Source organism: Nilaparvata lugens, chromosome 1, assembly GCF_014356525.2.
Source record: "Nilaparvata lugens isolate BPH chromosome 1, ASM1435652v1, whole genome shotgun sequence".
NCBI lineage: Eukaryota > Metazoa > Arthropoda > Insecta > Hemiptera > Delphacidae > Nilaparvata > Nilaparvata lugens.
The window spans coordinates 60,577,472-60,603,713 of NC_052504.1; the positions used below are offsets into that span (position 1 = coordinate 60,577,472).

The 26,242-nt window shown below is 35.1% G+C and overlaps 1 protein-coding gene and 1 long non-coding RNA gene across 2 annotated transcripts in view; one reads left to right on the plus strand and one right to left on the minus strand.

The window, feature by feature from the left end:
* LOC111047148 (WD repeat-containing protein 18) overlaps nt 1-26,242 on the minus strand; it is a 132,490-nt gene that overhangs the window by 2,536 nt on the left and 103,712 nt on the right. The window lies entirely within an intron of this gene.
* LOC120353782 lies at nt 5,448-6,553 on the plus strand. Its single transcript, XR_005572583.1, has 2 exons — nt 5,448-5,800; nt 6,255-6,553. It is a non-coding gene; the product is annotated as an uncharacterized LOC120353782 (long non-coding RNA).

A 26,242-nucleotide genomic window follows, 5' to 3' on the forward strand; every position in this document is an offset into this window, starting at 1 on the left:
TACTTTAGATAATATATCTATAGTAGGCTGTGACTCTGAAGGAGAGCTATAAAGAAAATAAACTATATTATTCAATGTAATAATTGATCTGTAAATGAACTATCTTCCAATTGAGATAAAAACACTTCACTCACATGGGCTACTTTTCAACAAATTAATAAAAATAATATAAAAATATTGAAGCACCTTTATGAAAATAAGCATATGTTCATATTATATGATATCAACTTGTTTATTTATTTTCTACATTTCAACTTAAAAATGACCTAAGTTAGGGTCGAAACCAAAGTTGTTAATTATTTTATTGAACTATTTTAAAGTTTTTTTTTAAAAAATAAAGGGTACTTCAAGATTTTTATATTGTTTCTATTAATTTCCAATTGAGGTGTTGCTAGCATAAAGAACTGTTTAAACTATAGCAGATTTGATTTAATTCATCAAATGGCGAGTGACTCATGCACAGCTTCTCTCAGGACAGTCTGCAAGCTGATTAGCTTGGTTAGATGAGGTCAAACTTGACTCAATCAATACAGCTACAGAGACCGCTTATAGACTGACCTGACAGGAGAGAATGAATGAGTAATTTGCCATTCGCAGGAGAATTTTAAGGAACAATTCAATTTGAATATATAGATTTCATCTATATATAGAATGTATGGATGTCCACTGAGTATAGAAATAGAGTATTAAGGCAATAGTAAGATTGGAGCATTAGTTTGGAAGAATAATTGAATCATGAATAATACAAATTACAGATTTATTTCAAATTCTGGGTGAAATTTGGATTATGATTAAGCATTGATATTGGATTGCACTGGCCTTGAATCAGATTCATGATTTGAAGCTGAAAAAAGCTCACTTCAAGAAGGCAGATAGCCTAGATATGCCTATTTGAATCAGGATTGATTCACTCTAAACATCCAACTTGAATCAGACTCTAATTGAGCTAGAATCACAATAGAATCGAGCTTGCATTTCGTGAAAGGTGTGCCAGGTGGCCTTGAATGGGGGGATTGCATCCAGCATGCGTTTCAAGCCTGAGTCGAGACTGCATCTCAATCCTGATTCGACCGTGCATCTCGGGCCTGAATCGAGCTCGCAACGCGACCTTGATTTTAGCTCGCAGCACCAGCCTGATTAGAGCCAGCAGTTCGAAACTAGCTTGAACGATGTATAAACGGACTCTTGAAATTAACTCATTTCGAGAAAAACGCATGCGAACGAAATCTTGAATCAAGCCCTCACGTTTGACAAAACGAGCTTGTTTTGATTTCGATTCAAGTTGATTTTGCTGATTGGGAGCAGTTTGAAAGTCATAATAAAGTAAGTATATTGATGAAATACAACTAATAATAAATTATTTAGTGTAGATGATAGTTTTATTTGTTGACTTATCCAATCATAGCTTCATTCTATCATTTGTGTATCATTATATGGGTTGAAACATACCATGATGAAAATAGTGATCATCGGGCATTTGAGGTTGGTTAAGTTGTTGTTTGTTAGCCCAATATACTAGGAAATAATTTCATGTAGCATTTGATAAATAACTCATAACTCACACTTTTATCATTTTATATCTTATTTCAACTAGCAAAAAACATATAAATATACACATGTATAAGCACAGATAGGCTACTGCTGGATACATTATGAGTTATTATGTAATCTTAGGCTGGGTTTACACTAGTGTAGTTTTGACAATGTAAATGGCTAACTTTTATAAAATATATCTTTTATAAAATGTATTTGATCACAGGCAATGAGCTGACATGACATTTGATCAATGGTTTCAAATTATATAGCCTAGATTTCAAATATGTCTTATCAAATTGGCCTCAGGCCTATGTGGGCTTCATCCTTGAATAAAAATAGAATCTTCTGCCATTTCACTGTCTCCACACTTCATAATCAATATTATACAGTAACTTGGTCAAAAGCATAATTTATTCATCATCTATGTGTTAAATTGTTTCAGGTAAAATGAGTGTCCCATTTCTTTCACCTGATGAAGTAGCAGACATAATGCAAGGTGATTTGTCTGACATAGAATACTTCAATGATGGCACTGATGATTATGGTGATGAATTAGGGGCAATATCTGAGGAAGATTTACAACAGGGATTACATGAATTTGAAAATTTACAACAGGCAGCAGATGAGGTCAGTGATAATCATACTATCATTCACCATCAGCCTGAAGATGAACATTTGCATCTGGACAATGATGATATTGGTGAATTCATTGGAGAACATTCCTTAACCAATCATCCTACATCTATCTAAAATACACAATTCGAACACAGGTCCTCTAGAATGAAAAGTAGAAGTGCTAACCACTACACAACGATGGATATCTGTTGCTGAATCAACTTTTTCAATAGAATAATAGCTATGCTGAATAAACAAACATATATGATGACATCTTTTTACACACACACATACAGAAAAAATGGATACTTGTATACTAACGTCTTTTGCACAATTGAAGATCAAGACAAAACTCTGGCAGTCTGACACAGGCTGTGTGTGTGTGTGTGTGTGTGTGTGGTGTGTGTGTGTGTGTGTGTGTGTGTGTGTGTTGTGCTCTAAACTAGCTGTGCTTCAAGAAAACACTAGTGCTAGGAGCTACAAAACAGCTTTCACCGAACACTCTGAGCCTGGACACTGAGCTATTGACAGTGACAATAATAATAATGCACAAATGCAGTGTGCTCAAAAACTAGTACCGTATGCTCTCTCTCTCTCTCAACACAGCAACTAGGAGCTACAATCTGTGGTGATGTGGCACTGCTGCCTGCTTAACACTACAATATCTAAGCAGTGGTATAGCTGAGCTCAAAACTAACCACTGAAAGTGTTATAAAGTAGAAAAACTGAGAGAAAAGCACTCAAAAAAAGTGGCTGGCACACACACTAAACTCTCTAGACAACTGCTTCTGCTGAACACACTACTGTGATGGCTGTGATGGTTCTAGACTGTAGTGCACACTATATATAGGCTCCCCAAGTGGGTGGGAGGTGTTCTGATTTGTTTTTATTGATTTTCATTTGTTTTTAAATATTTTTATTATTTTTTTTTTGAAGTTATAAAGTTTTGACCTCGACCTTGAATGTGAGGTGTTCGGAGTTTTGACCTTGAACTTGATTGTGAGGTGTTTGGAATTTTGACCTTGACCTTGGTTGTGGAGTGTTTGGAGTTTTGACCTTGGCCTTGACTTCTAACCCAATGAGAAGTCTGGGACACGTGTCCCAGACTTCCCATTTTTATACTACTTAAATGAATTGATTGAACTTCTGAATAGTGGCATTAGGTTTGATGATACTCATATCATGTGTCATTGGCAGGGTTTTGTTGCAATGCTCCTGCTTAAAGTTATGTGATGGGAATAATTGGTCATGGCGGTTTTTATTCTTGTACAATATGTATTGTAAAAGGTGCCACTGTTGAAAAAAAGGGGTTTCTTGCAGACTGATTGCTCTAAGAGAAACTATGAAGATTTTATAAACAGAGCTGATGAAAGCTGATGATACAAGTATAAATTTTGTAGATTCTTTTGTGCTGGACTACATGCATCTTGTATGTCTTGGAGTTGTTAGAACGCTTCTTGTAATGTGGACTTCAGGCACAAAGTCTTTGAAAGCCTCAAGAATTTCAAAAACGAACAGTACTGCTTTGTCAGAGCAGCTTGTTTTTCCTCACATCTAGTATCTCATGTGTGTTTTCGACTAAGAATCAAAATTTAGGGGTACTTCTCAGATGGAAGGCAACAGAATTCAGATTGTTTCTGTTGTATGTTGGCCCTGTTGTTCTCAGAGGAATTTGAAATGATGACAAATATTCAAATCAACTGCTCTGACAATCCTGTTGAGCCCCTTATTGCGCAAAGATGTAGAGGCATGTAAAAATTCAAGGGAATTATTGATTCATTTTGTGAAATCCGTTGCTGTTTTGAATGGTGATCAGCTGATCACTCATAACTTTCATGGGCTTTAACATATAGTGGATGATGCTGATTATTTTGTGAATGTGGTTGAAGGATTCACTTTGGATGATATATCAGCATTCCAGTTTGAAAATTATTTACAAACACTAAGAAGACTGATAAGAGGAAAGAATCGACCCCTCGAACAAATCTGTAAACGATTAACAGAAAGATTTGTATTGGAAAGTGATGAAGTGAGGAAGAAATCTTCAATTGATGCAGAAAATTCATTGATGCAGCAAATTTTTATCAAGCAGAAAATTCATTGATGCAGCAGATTTTTATCAAGTCATCCCAAGTTCTCAACTAGGGATCTTCAAGGTGGAAAAATTATCCCAATGGAATTTTTTTGGCCTGTTTCACGTATTGATAGAAAGTATGTCTACTTGCCTCATAAAAATGGATTTGTGGTCTTCTCCCTTCTCAATACCCATTGAGATTCATGTGCATTAAAGTCCCAGATGGAAACACCAACATGTATCAGCCTTAATTTTTAAGAAGTGAGATTGATGATATTTATTTCAGTAGTAATGTAAACCATAGTCCTACTGAAATTATCTAGACATTTTACGTTGATAAAATGTTGACATTAATCTTAACATTAATAAATGTTGATAACATTTACCATCAGTTATAAACCAAATTTGATGGAGTATTTCCCAACTGACCAATATTAGACGTCCGACTCTTAGCCTATACCGTACCTATCATGATTCAACTTGACTACAGACTACAGTTGAAGAACCATTATAATATTATGTGTTGTATAGCATAAATTTGTTGAATTATATTTAGTCATAGCTTCGTATATTGATTTTTTGATGAGGATGAGTCGTGGATCTGTGCGTGGGTCATGGGAGGAATGGATGATGATGATAAGAGATCCAGGAGTTTTAGGTGGGTTGCAAACCACCAGGATGTGATTTTAAAAGCTCATAAAAAATGTAAATAGCTGAGTCCAACAAGCATGTCACTTGTCCAATGGGGGAGTACCATTGTATCTTGTTTAAAATCTATAGAAATAAAAAATCTATGTTTGAAATAATGTGTTGACAATTGACATATTCAAATTCTTCCTTGATTCTTTCAGAATGTGGACCATAATAATGAGGAAGGACATAATGACATAATGATGTTGTGCCCAATTGTTGGCTGCTTAATAAAGACGAATGTGCCTACCCTGATGTAGGACTAACAAAAACAAAACAAAAAATGGCAAGGGATGGCGTTCAACCACAAAACGATTGGGACACAGTTCCAATAGGATTGTCGAGGAGAGATGTTGGTAAGATGTAGATGTTTTTAACCATCTATTTCAGAATTAAAATCCTATATTTATATTGTTGAATTTTGTCTCAATCCAGCAAGTTGATTTTGTATTTTAGCTGCAATAGTGGGGATTTCACATAATAGCATGAAAATATTATATTGTATCACACTCGTTTCAACGCTTGATGATCCATTCTGTCTCTGAATTTCGTGAGTGGAGGTTGTAAATTTAACTTTTTCCTTTGATTCCATTTTTATTTAGCTTATGCTAAATTTTTCTATTTATTACAATATGTAGTTGATCAGAGACAGATTTCATTCATCACAAGTTGTGATATTATTATTATTTTCTTTATTTTTTTTTATTTCCTTTTTAAATATGTAAATTTTCTTGTTTGTTATTAAAAAAAAAAGTAATCATGTCCGAAAATTTAATTGAGTATTCATTCTAGCTGGCCTAAGTTATGGCAATTTATTTATATTTGTTGAAAACCTCATTCATCACATATGTATCCATAGTAATTTCTACAATTTCCGCTGTACAGGTAAAGCATTATTTATTTATATACTTTACTTATTGTTTTATAAGTCAAGTCTGATCAGATTATAATTAATCCCAGCTTTCCTTAAATTTGTTTTTCAGCTCTAATTCTCGTAATTCAAAATGTTGGAAATATTTCTATGCAAGTTTATATAATAGTAAAATTAAATTAATAAATAAATAAATATCAAATTATCTTTGTCACGCTGGTCAAATAAATAAATAATTAAATAAAATTGTAAAGCCTTATTCAAGTTATAATTTTTCTTTTTAAAAAATCTCTTTTGGAAGCTTCACTTCGAGTATCTTGAATTATTTATCTTTAAACTATTATTGATGAATTTATTAAAGATCTTGTGTATTGTTGATTTTGTTAAGAAGAGCAAATTCTGTATTATTGATCTCTCCTTTAGTATTACAGTATTTATATATATTCTTTTCGTTTCTCTATTATTTAGCGGTCGTAGACTCGTAGTATCACAGGATGTCTTAGTTATGGCCATGGAAGCTGAATCCTTGCTGACCAACTCATCACAAGGAAACCAATATTTCCAGAAAAGATCTAAATTCGCCGTAAAAAGGATACTTCAAGAACTTCTTGTGCAGTGAAAAATTTGAATAAAGTGTACGGAGGCCTCCTCACTTCAATACACCAGGTATTTACGAAACAACCAATATTAATTTATGGAAAATTCACAGGCAACTACTTCGCAAAAATAAATGGGACAGGATAATAAATAAATTTGTAATTACTTGATTTAAATTTTGATTATTTTTTGGAAATTCTATTTATTTGATCTATTATGTATATTAAATTGCAAACATGATTACAATCTTATTGTTGATTATTGAATATGCCTAACAATCATCAATGACAAGGAATGAATGGGGTAAATCTTGAATTGTTGAGCTGTCATATCATTCAATTATAAATGTTGCTACTTAGAAGGGGTTGGAAATTAAATAAATGGAATATTTTAGTTAATGTATTGAACTATATATTCAATTTATTGATTTAAATATTCGGAGGATTATTTCCTTCCCCATCTCAAACATTAATTTCAACTGCGGTAAACTGAGGTAACATTTCAACTGCGCCTTACTCTGCGAGGTTTGCTTGCAAACTCTTTCATTGATTTATCAATAATATTGAATGATGTGTGACGGTCTCGGCTGTTCTTATCCTTTCTTCTTTCATTGATGGTGGGGAGGATTCAGGTTAAAATTAAAATACAAAATCAAATATTATTCATCATAAATGATCTCGAATTATAAGTATTATATAATCATATTAATAATTTATTTAAGAAAATGATAATATGGGTTCACCGAATAAAGTAGCATCTATGGAATCTAAAATAATTAATTATTGGGATGTTAAAAAATCAGTTGAAGAGTGCTTCAATTTCAATTTGATTCCTATTAGAAAATTCAATCCTAATTTTGTTACTAAAGAGAATTTACTTTTCGAACTTGAAACATTGGGAGTACCTACAGATACAGTTATTGACAATGATGTAGACACTTTAAGGGGAAAGTATCGAGAATTAGTTAGCAATCCAGACCCAAAAATTGCACGAATTATTTACGATGATGAGTCTAGTAAAATTGCTATAAAAAAAAATCCTTGATTTATTGACAGAAAAGATGAATACTTGGAGAGAATTCTTTCTATGAGTATTCCTGATAAAAAGGTAAACATTCATAAAGCGTTATCCATTTTTCTACATATTCTCAATCGAATTGTTCAATTATTAAACTAATGCTAAAGAAGCAAATGACCAAAATCTAATTAAGGGTATTGATGAGTCTATTGTATTAGCTCAGGCTACTTTTACTAAATTGATCGACTTGTGTGAATGCTTTAGTAGATCTAGTTCGCCTCATTTTGAAAAACAAAGCAGTCTTAGTACACCTGATTCAAAAATGAATAATCCCACTCACGATTCGAATACTAAACTTCATACTAATACAGTAAATCGCTTTATTGCGCCAATTCCTAGTACAAGTAATATGGAACAAAATGTTACTCAGTATTCACAAACAAATGTTACCAATCCTGATATTCAAGTTACTGATTTTGAAAATATAAATAATAGTAATATTGTCTCTATGGTAGAACAGGTACATGCTACAATAAATGAAAACTTGGGTAGGACTGTATTCGGTAGTGATTTCAATACTAATAGGGTAAACCTTGCAGCCAACTTGTCTTCACCTTTATTTGGTAATTTGTATAATAAATTATCAAATCGTATCGAAGGTCTGATGAAGGAACTTCCGAATACTGACGGATTGAATGTTGATAGTTTGTTGAAATTCATTGAAATATGTTTGAAAATAAAAGAACGATCGAACTTATTAGATCAGCAACTTTCCATATCATTCACTCTTCTGTTGTAGGGCCTCTCGCCGATCGATTGAATTTAGCTATGAGTACAAATAAGAGTTTTGATGAATTTCATAAGGATATTCTGCAACATTTTATTCAGTCTAGATTGATTTCAATCATTGAAAGAGACCACTATTATCGTTTACAAAGGGCTGGTGAACCCTTGTCTGCTTACATTGTGTCAATCAAAGACGCTAATAAACTACTAAGATTAGAAAAATCTGAGGAAGACGTAGTCAATAATATTTGCTCAGGGTTGAATCCAGAGGAAAGAAATAGACTAGTTTTCCAATCCAAACCAACTAGTTTTAATGACTTAACTTCCATCTCAGTAGTATCTCAAAATATTCAATATGGGGATTTAGAAAGAAATAAATACAATTTTAATACTAATAAAAATAATCAAAAATCTCCAATGAATGTTGAATTAGCTCAAAGACGTTGTTACAAATGCAACAAAGTAGGTCATCTAGCTCAGTCATGTAGATCCAACATGAATAATTCAAATTTCAGAGGTACAAGCAGTAATTCGAGAAATCATAATCAGAATCACCAAAGATCTAATAATAATTTCACTAGAGATCTATCTAAAATACGTTGCTTTAAATGTAATGAAAGTGGACATTATGCAAACTCTTGTGAAAATAAAAAAGCATGACTAGCTGGGAAACAGTATAAAAAGAAAATATACAGTAAAAGAAATTTCAAAACACCAAATACAATCAAAATTCAATAAAGAAAACGGAATTAATACCTTGAAATGTAGTGATACTTTTTCTAATGGTAAGAAGAAATCAATTCAATCAAAATATACTGACAAAAATCAGAAAATGAAAAATAAAATAAAAAGAAAAAAGCAAAAGAAATTTAATCAGTTAGACTAGAGCTTTGATTAATAAAATCACTCCTTTAATAGTATGTGAGTTAGGAAATAACTGTGTCAGTTCTATTGCATTGATTGATTCTGGTTCTGATTATAGTATCATTTCAAGGAAAGTTTTTACTGAAATATTACGGGATAATGGTAATCTGCTTATTCAAGAGGATATTCAGCATTGTGTTACTGCGAATAAAAGTAAATTACTGTTGAAAGAGTCAGTTCTATTAAAAATAAAAATTGAAAACTTCAGTTGGAAATTTCGTTTCTTTGTTCATGATGATTTGTCAATTCCTATTGTTTTAGGTTGTGATTTTATTCATTATTTCAAATTAGTTCCTGATTTATTCAATAATAGGTATTTCTTTGGATTTAAACCGCAATTCAAATTTTCTTTTGAAAAAATCACAGGTTGGAATTACTAAAGAAAATGAATAGAATTGGTACTGATGTGGAATTGGACGATTTAAACTCTTCGCAGAAAGTAGAATTAAACAAAGTATTAAATCAATTTGATGATGTTCTTACCCATAAACTAGGTAAATCGAACGTAATAGAATATGAAATTCGTCTGATAGACAATCAGCCCGTAAGGAAGCTCCTTATCAGTTAAATCCGAAAGAATGGAAATCTTAAATAAAAAATTCAAAAATGTTAGATGATGGAATTATTGAGAAATCAACTTCTAATTATTCCAGCCTTGTTTCTTAGTTCCTAAGAAAGATGGTGGTCATCGTGTGGTAGTAGATTATAGATCATTAATAAAAAAATTGCATTAGATGCTACACCTTTGCCAAACATTGAGAGTACATTCCATTGGTTTAACGGTGCTAAGTCTTTACTTCTTGATCGCTTTCTTTGAAAGCTATTATCAATTGAAATTATCTCCATCTTCTAAGCACTTGACTACTTTTGCAACTCCAACTCAAACTTACTGTTATACTCGTGTACCGTTTGGTTTATCAATAGGTGCTCAAGCCTTATCTACTGCTTTGAATATTTTATTTGAAGGGATAAAATTCAAATTTGTAATAAATTATTTGGATGATATAGTGATTTATTCTAAAGATTTTGAGTCTGAAGATTGTATGACAGAAAATTTTATTGCTCGGTTCAAGAAACATGAAGAAGATGTGAAATTTTCAAAGGCAATTCATAAAGCAGCTCAAGAAAAATCGAAGTCTTCTGATGAATCATTTATTTGTGCTAGTTTTGATCTTCAAAAAGTATTCAATACTCCACATGGTGACAGCATGCTACTATATTACTCCCGAGAATAATGCATGTACAAAGAAATTTTTTATGAAAGTGGGTCAAGAGGAGGAATCTGTTATCTTTGGGGAGAGAAAGATAGCAAGAGAGGTGCCAATGAAATTTGCACTATATTGCTGAAGTACTTGGAGAAAGTTGATGAGAGAGGCGGTGTAAAAGAGATCCATTTATTCTGTGACTCATGTCCAGGACAAAATAAAAATCACCAGGTGCTGGCAGCTATTAAATGGTTTTTGTGTTCCTCCAAGACAGTAAATGAAGTTTGTATAACATATCTTCAGCCTGGCCACACCTATATGCCAGTTGATTCTATACATGCTACAATTGAGAATAATTTGAAGAACAAAATAATTTGGGCACCTTCAGAATGGCCAACAGTGATTGTCAATGCTCGCTCAAAACCTCAAGCTTATGAAGTAGAGATTATGAGCCACGCCAATTTCAAAGATTTCAAATCTCTGCAGAAGGAAATATTCCCTAATTTGAAAAAGGATAATCTTGGTAACATTTTGAAATTCATGGATTTGAAACAGTTTACTTCTGTAAAGGAATCTGACGAGGTGAGAGCAAAATCTTCATTAAATCCAGAAAGTGAAGAAATAAAAATAAATCTGCAAAGAAAAGTAAGAGGCTGTCGTCAATCAAATGTGGTGTTACAGTCCCTCTACGACCAACAACTAGATCCGCTCAGAAATACAAGGATCTAACCACTCTAGTAAAGAAGAATGTTATTCCCCGAAGGTATCACAGCGAATATCTCCAAATGAAAAATAACAATGACATCCCTGACATTCTACCTGAGACTGACGATGAAGATGATGGAAGTTTTCATTAATTTTTATTAATTGTATTAATAAATTATGTTCTTAATACTAATGTTCATTTATAATACGCCTTAAAAATCAGAAATGGATTTGATTGATTAATTTTTGTAAGAAAATTAACTCATTAAGAAAATAATTCTGACTATCAATTAACCAATTACTGTATTAAAATCAGCACTGACTTATAGGGTGTAGGTATAGTCTGTCCAAGCAAAGAAGAGCCTCTGGCAAGATGAGAAAATGACTCCAGCACGGTCAATATTAATTAAAAAATAATTAATTTGGACTCAATTGTAGGAAACATTCTGATCTACAATTTTAGACCAAGTAAATAATTTTTTAATCAATATTGACCGAGCTGAAGTCATTTTCTCATCTTGCCAGAAGCTCTTATTTGCTTGGACTATAATCTACAATCATTGAGCTGCAAGAAATTCTGAGGACTAGTCAAATGGCGTAACCCTCAAAATCATGCCAAGTCGAAAGACATAATCCACATTCATTGAGCTCAAATAACTTTTGTGCACCAGTCAAATGACGTAACCCTCAAAATCGTGCCTAAAATGTTATATAATAGTTGATCAAGACATCTCTACATCAATTCATAGACTGAAATCCCTCGTATCTACAATATGTCAGGCGAATTTCATTTTCTATTATGATTTGAATGCAAAATATAAAAAAAAATCAGTTTAAATCCCCTCCTGTAAAATCAGACTTTTGGAGGATACGCCGTTTGGCCTTTCTACCATCGAAGTTATCAACACAATACAACAAATCTCTGATGGAAGAAAAAAATCCAGGATCGGATTGGAAGATATACAATTTGAGAAAAATTTTTGATTCTACCAGTTAGTAAGCATAGGCCTAAAAACCTAGTCTATTCATTGACTGTGAAAAAGTAACATATCCCTAACATTTAGGAGTAAGCTTACATTCATGACGCATGTGTACTATGTAGTGTGTTTTTCATGCCTCCCTTCTCCAAAATTTATGGTTACTGTAACTTTTTCCTTTGATTTTATTAGTGATCTCAGTGCAGCAATAGATCTAGGCTTGTTTGTCATGATTTTACTGCATTTAGTTCCTAACCTACTAAATTTAAATATTCCATATTATCTTGGCACTGTGTATGCTTAGGACCCACTTGTTGGCACACAGCCAGTCAATATAAAGCCTTCTTTTTTAGAGAGTGTAAAAGCTGGTTTTTGCCTTAATCCTTGAATATCTAGGTATTAATCAACAATTGCTTTGTCATGTCCAACGTATTTGGCTGTAGTCAACGTTTCAACTAGCAAAGCTTAGTGAAAGTTGGTTCATCAATTTTGTGTAGTTTTAGGTGCTTTTTTACTTTTCTTGCCCTATTACTACAATGGGTAAGGAAAGTATTGCTTTCCAAAAACATTAAGGTACCCTAATTTCAAGTTTTCTCTATATGTTTCAAGCCCCCCTGAGTCCAAATACATGATTTTTTTGGTTTATACTTCAGACCATGCTAAACATGAGTTTATAAGGAATCAACCTAGTCTAATAACAAATTACCTCAGGCCCAATTTTATATATGGGCTGACTGGGCTATAGCCCAGAGCGCAAGATATTTGAGGGCGCCAAATATTTGGGGTCCCAAATTCCCATTTTTTAAAATATCTTTTATTTGCTTATTTGTTATATTCCACTGTAGAGAAAATTCATATTTGGAAACTACTACTCCATAGCCGTAAAAATTATTCAGTTTCGGTTAGCTACTGACTGGATATTGACGTATTTATTCAGTACTAAATGTTTGTTGAAATAGAATATAATTATGTGAGAGAAAGAGCGACGAAAAGAGCGCATTTCATTGCGAGGAAAGTAAACAAACAGTGGACTAACAGGAATTTTTATGCTCTCCGCTGCTGACTCATTGTCTAGACGTCTAGACCTAGACAATCTACCCTTCCCCACCCGCGCTCCGCATAACCACCATCAAGAAATCGTCAAATCGATCAGTCGACAGCTAAATCGCAAACGGGCTTGTTCATTACCATAGGCGTAGTTCAGTCTCGTATTTTATGTGTCAAAACGCGGTTTGTGTTTTGATGTTTGTGTTCATTGTCATTCATCAGATTTATTTTATATTCACAAAATAATAATTATAGGGGTGGCGCAAAAGTCACTGTACAGTTGGCTAAAAGAAAAAATAAAATAACAGGAAGATGTAGTACAATAGTTTTAGCCCATGATGTCTGTATTACAAAATGTTGATAATTATGCCTCGTCAAGTTGGCAATACCATGCAATGACAAATACAACAATCGATCTAGTCAGTTTTTGAAAGCGTGTTCTGTGAGGCGTGTTCGAAGCTGTAGTAAATTAATTGATTTTTTTTGTTAAAACAGTTGTCACGATGTTAACGAAAGAAGAAAGAATCTTCGCTTTAAAAACATTTTATAAAAGTGGTGCTACTGCAGTTGTTAATGAATGGGGTAGACACTTTACATCAAAACCACCATCTAGACAAACAGTATATGACATAAGAGATAGATTTGAACAACATGGATTTGTTATGGATGCACCAAGATCTGGCCGCCCAACAACAGTCTCAACTGAGGAAAATGTGTTGCGGGTATGTTTAGCTGTGACCAACAGTCCACGAAAATCAACCAGACAATTAGCATCTGAGCTGGATTTATCACGAAGTTCTGTGCAAAGAATATTACACAAACAGAATTTCAAAGTTTACATTCCACGTTTGCTACATGGGTTACTTGAAGATGATCCAGATTGACGTCTTCAATTTTGTGAATTGATGCTTAACCAACAGAAACATGATCAATAAACACTTGTTCAATAAAATTGTGTGGTCTGATGAGGCTAATTTTAAGTTAAGCGGACAAGTTAATGATAGAGTGTACACCGGCCTACCAGAAGGACATAACGTCCTACCATTAGGACGTTCTCCACAAATTCATAATAAATCTTGTGTACTGCTGGCAGGACCGTTCTTTGCACCATTATATAGAGGGAAATTTTATGTTTTAGCGCAAAAAAAGTTGAAGTTGGTAGTTTTGTCCAGTCAGTAATGGCTGATGATCTAAGGAAAGGTGATCGCGTCTTCGTTTATGCGACTTATTTCGACAATTCAAACAGTGAAAATGGATGGAGTAAAAGTGTTTTTGGTGACAATTATGATGCCACCAAGTGCTATGGTAGTATAATTAAGATATCGTGTTCACATGCTACAGTTTTAGCGTTTTAGGGAAATTTTACGTTTTAGCGCAAAAAAAGTTGAAGTTGGTAGCTTTGTCCAGTCAGTAATGGCTGACGATCTAAGGAAAGGTGATCGCGTCTTCGTTTATGCGACCTATTTCGACAATTCAAACAGTGAAAATGGATGGAGTAAAAGTGTTTTTGGTGACAATTATGATGCCACCAAGTGCTATGGTAGTATAATTAAGATATCGTGTTCACATGCTACAGTTATCTGGGATATTGATAAAACTAGGACAAGATGCAAGTTGAAAGATTTGATTCTATGCAACCAGCAGCATATTGCAAGTGCCAGCGCTGTGCCTGTTACTGCTCACAAACAGAGAACTGCTTCTCTACCAGGTATGATATCTTATTATTGTTATCACTTTGGTATTCATATTCATACACTTATTCGTTGTAACTTGTTGTTGTTACTTTGTAGTACAATGTCTCTTCTTTCAAATTGTTGTCTGACCATGACTACAGCTACTTCATTAGCAACTTGACAGTTAAAACGATCAACCATTGCATCGTTGGTTTTCTATCAGCATGAATTACCACCTCAAAATTATCTCCTGATGGCATTCGTTTAATAGTGGACTTCAATTCCCTGATATAGGCATTACTCCTGTGCAACATAGTTTGAAGCTGTTCCACTAATGACTGCTTCACCTCAGGGAAATTCTTGCATCTCAAATTAACCTCAGTATTGTCTTCACCGACAAAAAAGATTTGAAGGAATTTGGCCTCTTCTGGTTTGCAATGCATCAGCCAATCAATTTTCGTCATCACTCCTCTCATTAGGGGATGGTAACTTCCCAGAATCAGATGGGAAAGTACTACTTGAGGAAAATTTGGGTTCTGTTGTAACAAGTTTACCAGATCTCATGACGAAGATTTATCCTGATGTTGAAAATATTAGAGACAAGCCTATGGAATGGTTAGGTGGGAGAGCCATTCTCAGTCCACGTAATGACAAGGTGTTTGAAATTAATGAGATGATTTTTAAATCTTTTGACAACATTGAAATGGAATACAAGTGAATTGATTCTGTCTAGGAAAATTACCATGCAGTTCATTTCCCCATCGAATTCCTGAACACCTTGGAACCACCCGGTTTGCCATCCCATAGCCTACATTTAAAAATTGGAGCTCCTATAATATTGCTGCGAAATTTAAACCCACCAAAATTGTGTAATGGGACTAGGCTTCAGATAACAGCCCTACATAAAAAAATTATAGAGGCAACAGTTTTCACAGGCTGTGCAACAGGGGAGTCTGTCCTAGAATTCCTCTGATTCCATCTGACTACCAGATTCCCTTCAAAAGGCTCCAGTTTCCAGTGAAGTTGAGCTTTGCTATGACCATCAATGAGTCTCAAGGACCAACTCTCAAAATTGCTGGCATAGATTTGAGAAGACTGTTTTTCACATGAGCAACTCTATGTAGCTTGCTCGAGAGTCAGCAGTCCTGAGAGTTTGGTATTCTTGGCAGCTGACAACAAAACTTCAAATGTTGTCTACAAAGAAGTTCTGAAGTAATTTTATGAGGATCTTTGGATGGCAGTAGGCTAGAGACAGCAAAACAAAACTTCCCGATGTAAAATGACATGGCAGTAGGCAAGGGGACCTGCCAAAACAAAACTTCCCGATGTACAATGTCATGGCAGTAGGCTAGGGGACCTGCCAAAACAAAACTTCCCGATGTACAATAACATGGCAGTAGGCTAGGGGACCTGCCAAAACAAAACTTCCTGATGTACAATGTCATGGCAGTAGGCTAGGGGACCTGCCAAAACAAAACTTCCCGATGTACAATGTCATGGCAGTAGGCTAGGGGACCTGCCAAAACAAAACTTCCCTATGTACAATGTCATGGCAGTAGGCTAGGGGACCTGCTAAAACAAAACTTCCCTATGTACAATGTCATGACAGTAGGCTAGGGAACCTGCCAAAACAAAACTTCACGATGTACAATCAGATGGGAAAGTACTACTTGAGGAAAATTTGGGTTCTGTTGTAACAAGTTTACCAGATCTCATGACGAAGATTTATCCTGATGTTGAAAATATTAGAGACAAGCCTATGGAATGGTTAGGTGGGAGAGCCATTCTCAGTCCACGTAATGACAAGGTGTTTGAAATTAATGAGATGATTTTTAAATCTTTTGACAACATTGAAATGGAATACAAGTGAATTGATTCTGTCTAGGAAAATTACCATGCAGTTCATTTCCCCATCGAATTACTGAACACCTTGGAACCACCCGGTTTGCCATCCCATAGCCTACATTTAAAAATTGGAGCTCCTATAATATTGCTGCGAAATTTAAACCCACCAAAATTGTGTAATGGGACTAGGCTTCAGATAACAGCCCTACATAAAAAAATTATAGAGGCAACAGTTTTCACAGGCTGTGCAACAGGGGAGTCTGTCCTAGAATTCCTCTGATTCCATCTGACTACCAGATTCCCTTCAAAAGGCTCCAGTTTCCAGTGAAGTTGAGCTTTGCTATGACCATCAATGAGTCTCAAGGACAAACTCTCAAAATTGCTGGCATAGATTTGAGAAGACTGTTTTTCACATGGGCAACTCTATGTAGCTTGCTCGAGAGTCAGCAGTCCTGAGAGTTTGGTATTCTTGGCAGCTGACAACAAAACTTCAAATGTTGTCTACAAAGAAGTTCTGAAGTAATTTTATGAGGATCTTTGGATGGCAGTAGGCTAGAGACAGCAAAACAAAACTTCCCGATGTAAAATGACATGGCAGTGGGCTAGGGGACCTGCCAAAACAAAACTTCCCTATGTACAATGTCATGACAGTAGGCTAGGGGACCTGCCAAAACAAAACTTCACGATGTACAATGACATGGCAGTAGGCTAGGGGACCTGCCAAAACAAAACTTCCTGATGTACAATGACATGGCAGTAGGCTAGGGGACCTGCCAAAACAAAACTTCCTGATGTACAATGTCATGGCAGTAGGCTAGGGGACCTGCCAAAACAAAACTTCACGATGTACAATGACATGGCAGTAGGCTAGGAGGACCTGCCAAAACAAAACTTCCCAATGTACAATGACATGGCAGTAGGCTAGGGGACCTGCCAAAACAAAACTTCCCTCTGTACAATGTCATGGCAGTAGGCTAGGGGACCTGCCAAAACAAAACTTCACGATGTACAATGACATGGCAGTAGGCTAGGGGACCTGCAAAACAAAACTTCACGATGTACAATGACATGGCAGTAGGCTAGGAGACCTGCCAAAACAAAACTTCCCAATGTACAATGACATGGCAGTAGGCTAGGGGACCTGCCAAAACAAAACTTCCCTATGTACAATGTCATGGCAGTAGGCTAGGGGACTGCCAAAACAAAACTTCCTGATGTACAATGTCATGGCAGTAGGCTAGGGGACCTGCCAAAACAAAACTTCCTGATGTACAATGACATGGCAGTAGGCTAGGGGACCTGCCAAAACAAAACTTCCTGATGTACAATGTCATGGCAGTAGGCTAGGGGACCTGCCAAAACAAAACTTCACGATGTACAATGACATGGCAGTAGGCTAGGAGACCTGCCAAAACAAAACTTCCCAATGTACAATGACATGGCAGTAGGCTAGGGGACCTGCAAAACAAAACTTCCCTCTGTACAATGTCATGGCAGTAGGCTAGGGGACCTGCCAAAACAAAACTTCACGATGTACAATGACATGGCAGTAGGCTAGGGGACCTGCCAAAACAAAACTTCCCTATGTACAATGTCATGGCAGTAGGCTAGGGGACCTGCCAAAACAAAACTTCCCTATGTACAATGTCATGGCAGTAGGCTAGGGGACCTGCCAAAACAAAACTTCCTGATGTACAATGTCATGGCAGTAGGCTAGGGGACCTGCCAAAACAAAACTTCACGATGTACAATGACATGGCAGTAGGCTAGGAGACCTGCCAAAACAAAACTTCACGATGTACAATGACATGGCAGTAGGCTAGGAGACCTGCCAAAACAAAACTTCCCAATGTACAATGACATGGCAGTAGGCTAGGGGACCTGCCAAAACAAAACTTCCCTATGTACAATGTCATGGCAGTAGGCTAGGGGACCTGCCAAAACAAAACTTCCTGATGTACAATGTCATGGCAGTAGGCTAGGGGACCTGCCAAAACAAAACTTCCCGATGTACAATGTCATGGCAGTAGGCTAGGGGACCTGCCAAAACAAAATCCCGATGTACAATGTCATGGCAGTAGGCTAGGGGACCTGCCAAAACAAAACTTCCCGATGTACAATAACATGGCAGTAGGCTAGGGGACCTGCCAAAACAAAACTTCACGATGTACAATGACATGGCAGTAGGCTAGGGGACCTGCCAAAACAAAACTTCCCAATGTACAATGACATGGCAGTAGGCTAGGGGACCTGCCAAAACAAAACTTCCCTATGTAAAATGACATGGCAGTAGGCTAGGGGACCTGCCAAAACAAAACTTCCCGATGTAAAATGACATGGCGGTAGGCTAGGGGACCTGCCAAAACAAAACTTCCCGATGTAAAATGACATGGCAGTAGGCTAGGTGACCTGCCAAAAAAAAACTCATCACAGTTATAAATATGTAAATAGATGGTCTCTATGTTTGCCGGCCTCCCCGTGGTGAGACTGGATAGCCATATTTCAATAGAAAATTGGTGAACTGATGGACAAACACATTATTAGTTCAGTTTTTGCATACCTATAAAATTGTAGGATGGGGAGGAACAAACTACGTTCACCTTGACCCCCTTATAAAAGTGCAAAAACTAATAATCAAAATCATCAAGCAGAAGCCACCTCTTTATCCATCAGACAAGCTTTATAATGTGTTTGGTGTGATGGATGCAAGACAACTCTACTCCCTAGAAATTATTTGCAGACCACACAAAAACCCAGAAAGCTTTCAAAACAGAAACCATTATCATAACACAAGGAATAGAAGCCTTCTCATCACGAACGTTGCTAGGAAGGCAACATACCAATAACACTTCAACTACCTAGCACCAAAACTCCACAATCTACTACCTGTGCACATCAAGATAATAGGAATGAACTCAAGAAAATTTAAATCCGCCATTAAAAACTGGATCACAACACTGGAAGGCATAATATGAAAAACATAAATTTCGAACAATATGTAAGCTCACTTTCTCAGGGGTTATTTGCACCCCCACTCTAAACTTAATGTATTACTATTACACCTGCTCTAGAACATGGGTTTCCCATAGTTGAGAGGGTTAATTTCCGAAAAAATGCAATTTATTTATATTTGTAATAAATTTCATAAATTGTATTTCTGAATATTGTGTACATTTTATTGATTAGATTGCTTATTTGTATATTAATGGGAATAAAATGTATTATTATTCATTGTATATTTTTCCCTCTAATCAGATTTCCAATTGCAGTCTCATTTACTCAATTATCAAATGAAAAGCCTGTTCGACTTATAGTAAAGATATGTCAATTTTTTTACAACATACAGTTTTTATTCATAAGAAGCCAATACCAATATCAGCCCAATAAAAAAATCCTTTGCTGTCATGTTCCCCATAGCGAAGCACAGGTACCTGCTACTAAACATATAAACATTTAAAGGTAAGAGAAATGCCAAACCGTCGATGTAATATATTAATATTATTATATATGATTTCAATGTTGAATTACTTTATTATTTTATACATTTACAATTTATTATTTCTCTATTAGTTATGTTGGCGGCAGTGCGACCAACAGTTTTGAATTGGTATGTTGCCTTGTCTGTGTGCTTGGTCTGTTCTCTTCTTGCTGCTTGATGAAACGTTCAATAGATGGAATTATGTGAATTCTAAAATGTTGGTTGATTTGCGTGCACCCACCCAAAACACTACAGTCGACTTGAATCTTAGACCTCACTTCGCTCGGTCAATTAATAGAATTACAAAATCCATAATTTATATTATACTGGATTGGGTTAGGATAAATGTTTATTTTAAACTAGTAGTTCTGTGAACAGTAGACCTCACTCAGTATTATTCTCATCCACAAGTACCATATGAGGGGAATAGGATCAAAGGTGGCTTCTCATCCACAAGTACCATATGAGGGGAATAGGATCAAAGGTGGCTATCTCCATTTTTTTCATAATTTGAGTTATACTTATCAAATTAAACAGAAAAACATGGCGGATATGATGCATGTACTGTTAAGAATCAAAAACGGCTATAAAGTTAAGAAAATGGAGTATGAATATTTGTTTTAGAATCAAAACCGGCAATAAATTTCACAGCTTAGTTTCAAAAGCAGCAATGTCCATTTCCACCAATGAAATGTCCCCATTCTGGTCACGTGGTCTAGAGTAACACATGTTCTTGTTGAGGTTATGTATGGTTTTTAAAGAAATCAAACGTGAGTAGTTCTGGTTTGAGTTAATTTGAATAATTGTTTATTATAATGATTCATTAACTTATTCAGTTTGAATATTTTGTATAAAAGCTTGAGATGGATTTCAATTGTGACACCAGTGACCCCCACAAAAGCACAAAAGCGAGTTGTGCAAAAGGACAAGTGGAAATCTAATGTTGTCAAAACATTAAAACCCAAGAACCGGCACGCTAAAAGCTCTGTACCGGCAGCTGTCGATTTTTCGACAGTTGTACATGCCGCCAAACTGCAGATGTCAAAAAATCGACAGATAACTTTGACACTCGATTACAAACTATCGATGTATCGTAGAACGTTGTTCAAATCTGCAAACGATTCTCTATTATTCTCTCTTCGTTGCTTGACTATGTCCAAGCTTCTAAGTAGTAGCTCTCTATGATATTCAGTGTACAAGTCAAGTCTGCACGTTCAGAGGTTAAGTTCACAATTGTTGACGGTTCAGTATTGTATATATCGTTTATGCATTTATATCGAGCAGTTTAGTGTATTTCTCAGTTTATTATTTTGAGTGAAGTATCCACAAATATTAAGTCTACTTTAATATTTTATTACCTGATGATAATAGTGATTGTTTGGGCATAATTCATTATGTCCTATTCCAATGACATTTATGATCGTAGCAGTGAAATAGACATAGCTTTGGAAGAACTAAATGAAATAAGTGATCACAGTGATGCTTCAGACTTTGAATTGAGTGAAGAAGAATATTTTGATAATAATGATCCACTTTATGAACCACCTGCTTGTGAAAATTCAATTTTTGTTGATAACAATTCTGATGATAACAGTGACTCAGAAAACAATACAAATGTAGAAAGCAATAACTCTTTATCAGTTAGTGAGTCCACCACCTCCAATCACACATCTTCGCCCACAATAGGCATAACTGTTATCAATAATTCTCCCAGTACTTCATCTTCTAATCAATTGAATAACTCCAATCATCAATGGAATATAATTCAGCCTCCAGAAGATCCTAAAATCTTTGAGTTCAGAGCAAGAGGAATAGGCCCCAAAAATATTCCACCTACAAATTCTCAACCAATCGAATATGTTTCATTGTTTCTCACACAAGATGTTTGGGAGGGCTTGGTTTCTGAAACAAATAAGTATTGGAAGAACTTGAAGATAAGCAAAGCTGAATATTTGAAAACCCACAAACATAGTAGGCTACTAAAATGGGAAGATGTTGACACTAAAGTTATGAAGAAGTTTATTGGTTTATGTATAAATATGGGTCTAACGGTTAGAAGAAATCATGAGTCTTATTGGGACACAAAATCATTGCAACATATTCCATTTTTCAAATCTGTTATGTTATTGCGTCAATGGGAACTTATTAGTAGATGTATGCATGTGAATTCATCCCAGTCTCTACCTAAAAATCATCCAAATTTCGATCCTTGGCATAAAATTAGGCCATTCCTAGATGCTGTAAATAATTCATTCAAGGACCATTACATTCCTGAGCAGAATATTTGTATTGATGAGTCACTTGTAGGGATGAGAAACAGTTGTTTTTCTACAGTATATGGCAAATAAACAACATGCTCGCTATGGGATCAAGAAGTTTGAGGTATGCGAAAGTTCAACAGGATATGTGCTACACGTTCCCTTGTATAGTGGTAAAAAGTTTTTTCAATATGGTTCAGAAGGACTGGGTCAAGCAGTGGTTATAAAACTCCTTACTGAGGCAAGGCTACTGAACAAAGGATACCATTTATTCACAGACAATTTTTATACAAAAATTCCCCTGGCAGCTGAGCTAGAAGACAACAATGTTTATCTAACGGGCACAATACGGAAGACAAGCAAGTTTTTACCTAAAGATTTGATTCAAAAGATATTGGCAGCTGGTGAATCTACTTATTACAGATCTGGAGATCTGTTGCTACTAAGTAGCATCGTAATCATTTAGAATCGTAAGATGCTGAAAGGGGCTCAGTCACTATTTTGTCCATTTTCAGTTATTGACATTTCCTGATACATGAAAGATCAATGCATACTATGCTATAGAGAGCTCAGTCAGAATGCCAACCTATAGTGAATGACAGCAGCTCAAAGTTCTTGTAAGATTCTAAAAGGAGATCAGTCAGTGACTCAGCTCGTTTTAGATTCTTACGGCTGTAGTACACTGGATATTTTGAGGTTATGTCCAATGCAGCAGTCAAAGCTCATAACGCAACAATAATTTTTGCTGTTGATTCTTGACGATGGATTCTGATATTTCAAGCGATAGTGGAAGTCCTATATTGAAGCGGAAAAAGAATATAAGGCATCCTGAATTGTATAAACGTAATTATATAAAATCTAGCATATTAAATGGGAAGGAATATGTGAATCACAAAGGCAATAATGTACTACCAAAAGAGATTGGCCAACCTTGCAAGTAAGTAACTCATATTTATGTACTAAAATATTGATTATATAGATTATTTTCAACAAATTTATTTATTTCTCATTGTATTTTGATCTTCTACAACTTGATCTGTGAGAATATTCAATCTTAAAGCCATAGATGCGATAGCCTACTGTTACAGCTCTTATGTAGCCTACCTACAGTGCTACAATACATCAATTATTGTTATTTTTTGTTTTTGTTTTTAATAATAACATCAAATTCATTGCATTATTTAATAAACTAATTTGTGTAGGCAACATTAATCTTATTCGAATAGGATAAGTAGAGAGGATGTTAAATAATAAAAAGCAGTGGCCTAGTAATGATCTTGTTGAATTATTTTGTGATAGTTTAATACTGAAGTAAGGGATGGACATGGACAACTTTGATCTTCTTGAATACATTAATGCTGTGCTTTAATTGTAGGGGAAATGCTTGTACCTTGTACCAATGTACCTTGGGCCACCATGGGTAATTCTCCTCCCATGCAGGGAATTTCAGTTTTAAAGATAGCAGTGTAGTGGCAAGCCTGTGAGAAGCTTTCTCAGATAAACACTTCAATGTCTAAGCTTATTTGTTGTCTGTACACAAGTAAAAGTTTGTTTTGCCAGTGAAAAAGTAAATATTTTTCGACTTAGTTCCAACTTCGTTTTTCTTAAAGTAAGTATACTATGAATACTTTACTTATGATATACTTTATTCAATAAGAGTGTTGTCATAGACTTCAGATAGCACAGTCATTAGAATTATAGACATGTCACTTATTGAGGTAACTTAACCTGAAAGTTTTTTCCACCATCATTGTACCAAGGGTCACAAACACTTCTTGTACCTTGGGCCGGCCCAAGGTACAATACATAAATTCTTACAAAGTATTTGTTCTGTTTAACTTTAGATGCCAAGGAGCAAGGAAGGGAACAAACGTCCAAAAGTGTCAGCTGAAAAATTGAAGGAGGCTATTAAGCTTGTTCTTGAATCAGGAAGTTCAATTAGGAATGCAGCAAAACTGTGCAACGTATCACGAACAACACTGCAGAGACATTTTGATTCTCACATTGGGAGTGGAAATGAACAATTTGAATATAAAAACAACTTTTCTATTCATCAAGTTTTTTCTAAAGAAGAAGAAAAGTGTCTAAGAGACTACCTATTAAGGGGAGGAAGGATATAATTCTGGCAGCCGGCCGCTGAGCGCCCAGTTTAACATAGGGTGAAAAACTTATCAATCGATTACAAGCCTCATAGTAGTGCTTTCGAGAAATGGTTATATTCAAATCACGCAGTTTTATAGAGGCTTTCATTTGATGTTAAAATCAATTCAATATGATAAGTGGTCAAGTTTTTATTTGTGAAAAATAACTGTTAAATTCCCATAAGGAAATCGTCCATTTGGTGAAAACAATAATGATGATTACTAAGTTGTTTTTTAATGGACAATAAAATTGAAAATTGCTCAATGAAGTTCAACATTTTCTTTGTGATTCCAATGTTTGAAACACGAAGATTTTATTTTTGGAAATTGTTAAAAAATAAATTTATAAATGCCTGCAAAAACTGCATTTAGCCGGCCTGCATGGTAGTTCCGGCGTTCTCCGAGGGAGGGTAGCACTAGAGAGAAGAGAGAGGGTATTAGAGGAGGGATATCACCTTCCTTTTCTACTCAGAAGGGCTGGTAGCAGGATAACAAGTTTGTATTTCTATACCTTTCACCCAAAATAGACTGATTAGTAGAAACGACCTACTGAGAGAGAGAGTGAGAGCGGGCGTGAGTTTGTGTGAGTGTGTGAGCGAGGGAGTAGAAAAACACTATTGTTCATTCACAAAACTTTGTAAGCTAGTTGAGGAATTTTGTCTTTCAAGTGACTTCGACTGTCTTCTGTCGCCTTGTCGACTAGGAATAGGAAATCATTAGTGTTTCGAATATGAGCAACAAGAAAGGAAGTAGCTACTCATCTAGGGGTCACTATTGAAAAATGTGGTCTCTTCATTGACAATGAGGATTGTTTTCTTGGAGCGAGTCCTGACGGTCTTATAAATAGTGATGCTACAGTGCAAATAAAGTGTCCATCATCTGCGAGAGAACCAGACGACAGAACCAGTAACATTTTGGAGGGTTGAAAAGAATGGGGAAATAGGGGTCATAAATGAAAACCATGATTTTTATTACCAATTCCAAGGGCAGCTGAGAGTGACAGGTCGGCAATTATGCTATTTTGTGCTGTGGACACCAAAAGGCATAAAAGTTGCAAATACTGCTAGAGATGCAATTTTTTGGGAAACAAAAATGTTTCCCAAATTGGAAAAATTCTATATGAACTGCCTTCTGCCAGAAATTGTAGATCCAAGGAATGATAGATCTACGCCCATAAGGAACCCGCCCTACATTGAAAAGGAAATTGAAAAAGCAAATCAGAATAAACTCGAAAAAATTAAAAAAACTGAGTGAATCAGTCCGTATGGGGTTTTTGTGAATATATGATATTCTTTAAATATAAATAGTCAATAAATGTATATTATTCAATAAATATATATTATTTAATAATTATATAATAGCCAATAAATAAATAAGACATGCATGTTGTTATCCATTTATTGTTAAATTAAAAGAAAACATTTTCTGCATTTCCTTTGTAAATTTTATTGAAAATAGAACTTGAAATTGTAATGAATTTTGATAATATGAATAAACATTATTTCTCATCATAATCTTTATTATAGGTTGATGTTATAATAATTATGTGAAATCAATATTTGTAAAGTTTTCAATATAGAACAGAAATTATCTATTTTCCTTCTGAAATTCTCTTTTCATTAGATGTATTACCTTACACTGATTTTTATTGATTTCAATAAGCAGTTTAATTCACTTCAATAACAAATCAATGTTATCACATACAGTGGTGTAATACAATAGTTCACTAGTATTATAACTCTTTGTTATTATATCAGGCTATAAATACCTTTTTCCATTGCAATAAATTAATTGATGGAAATA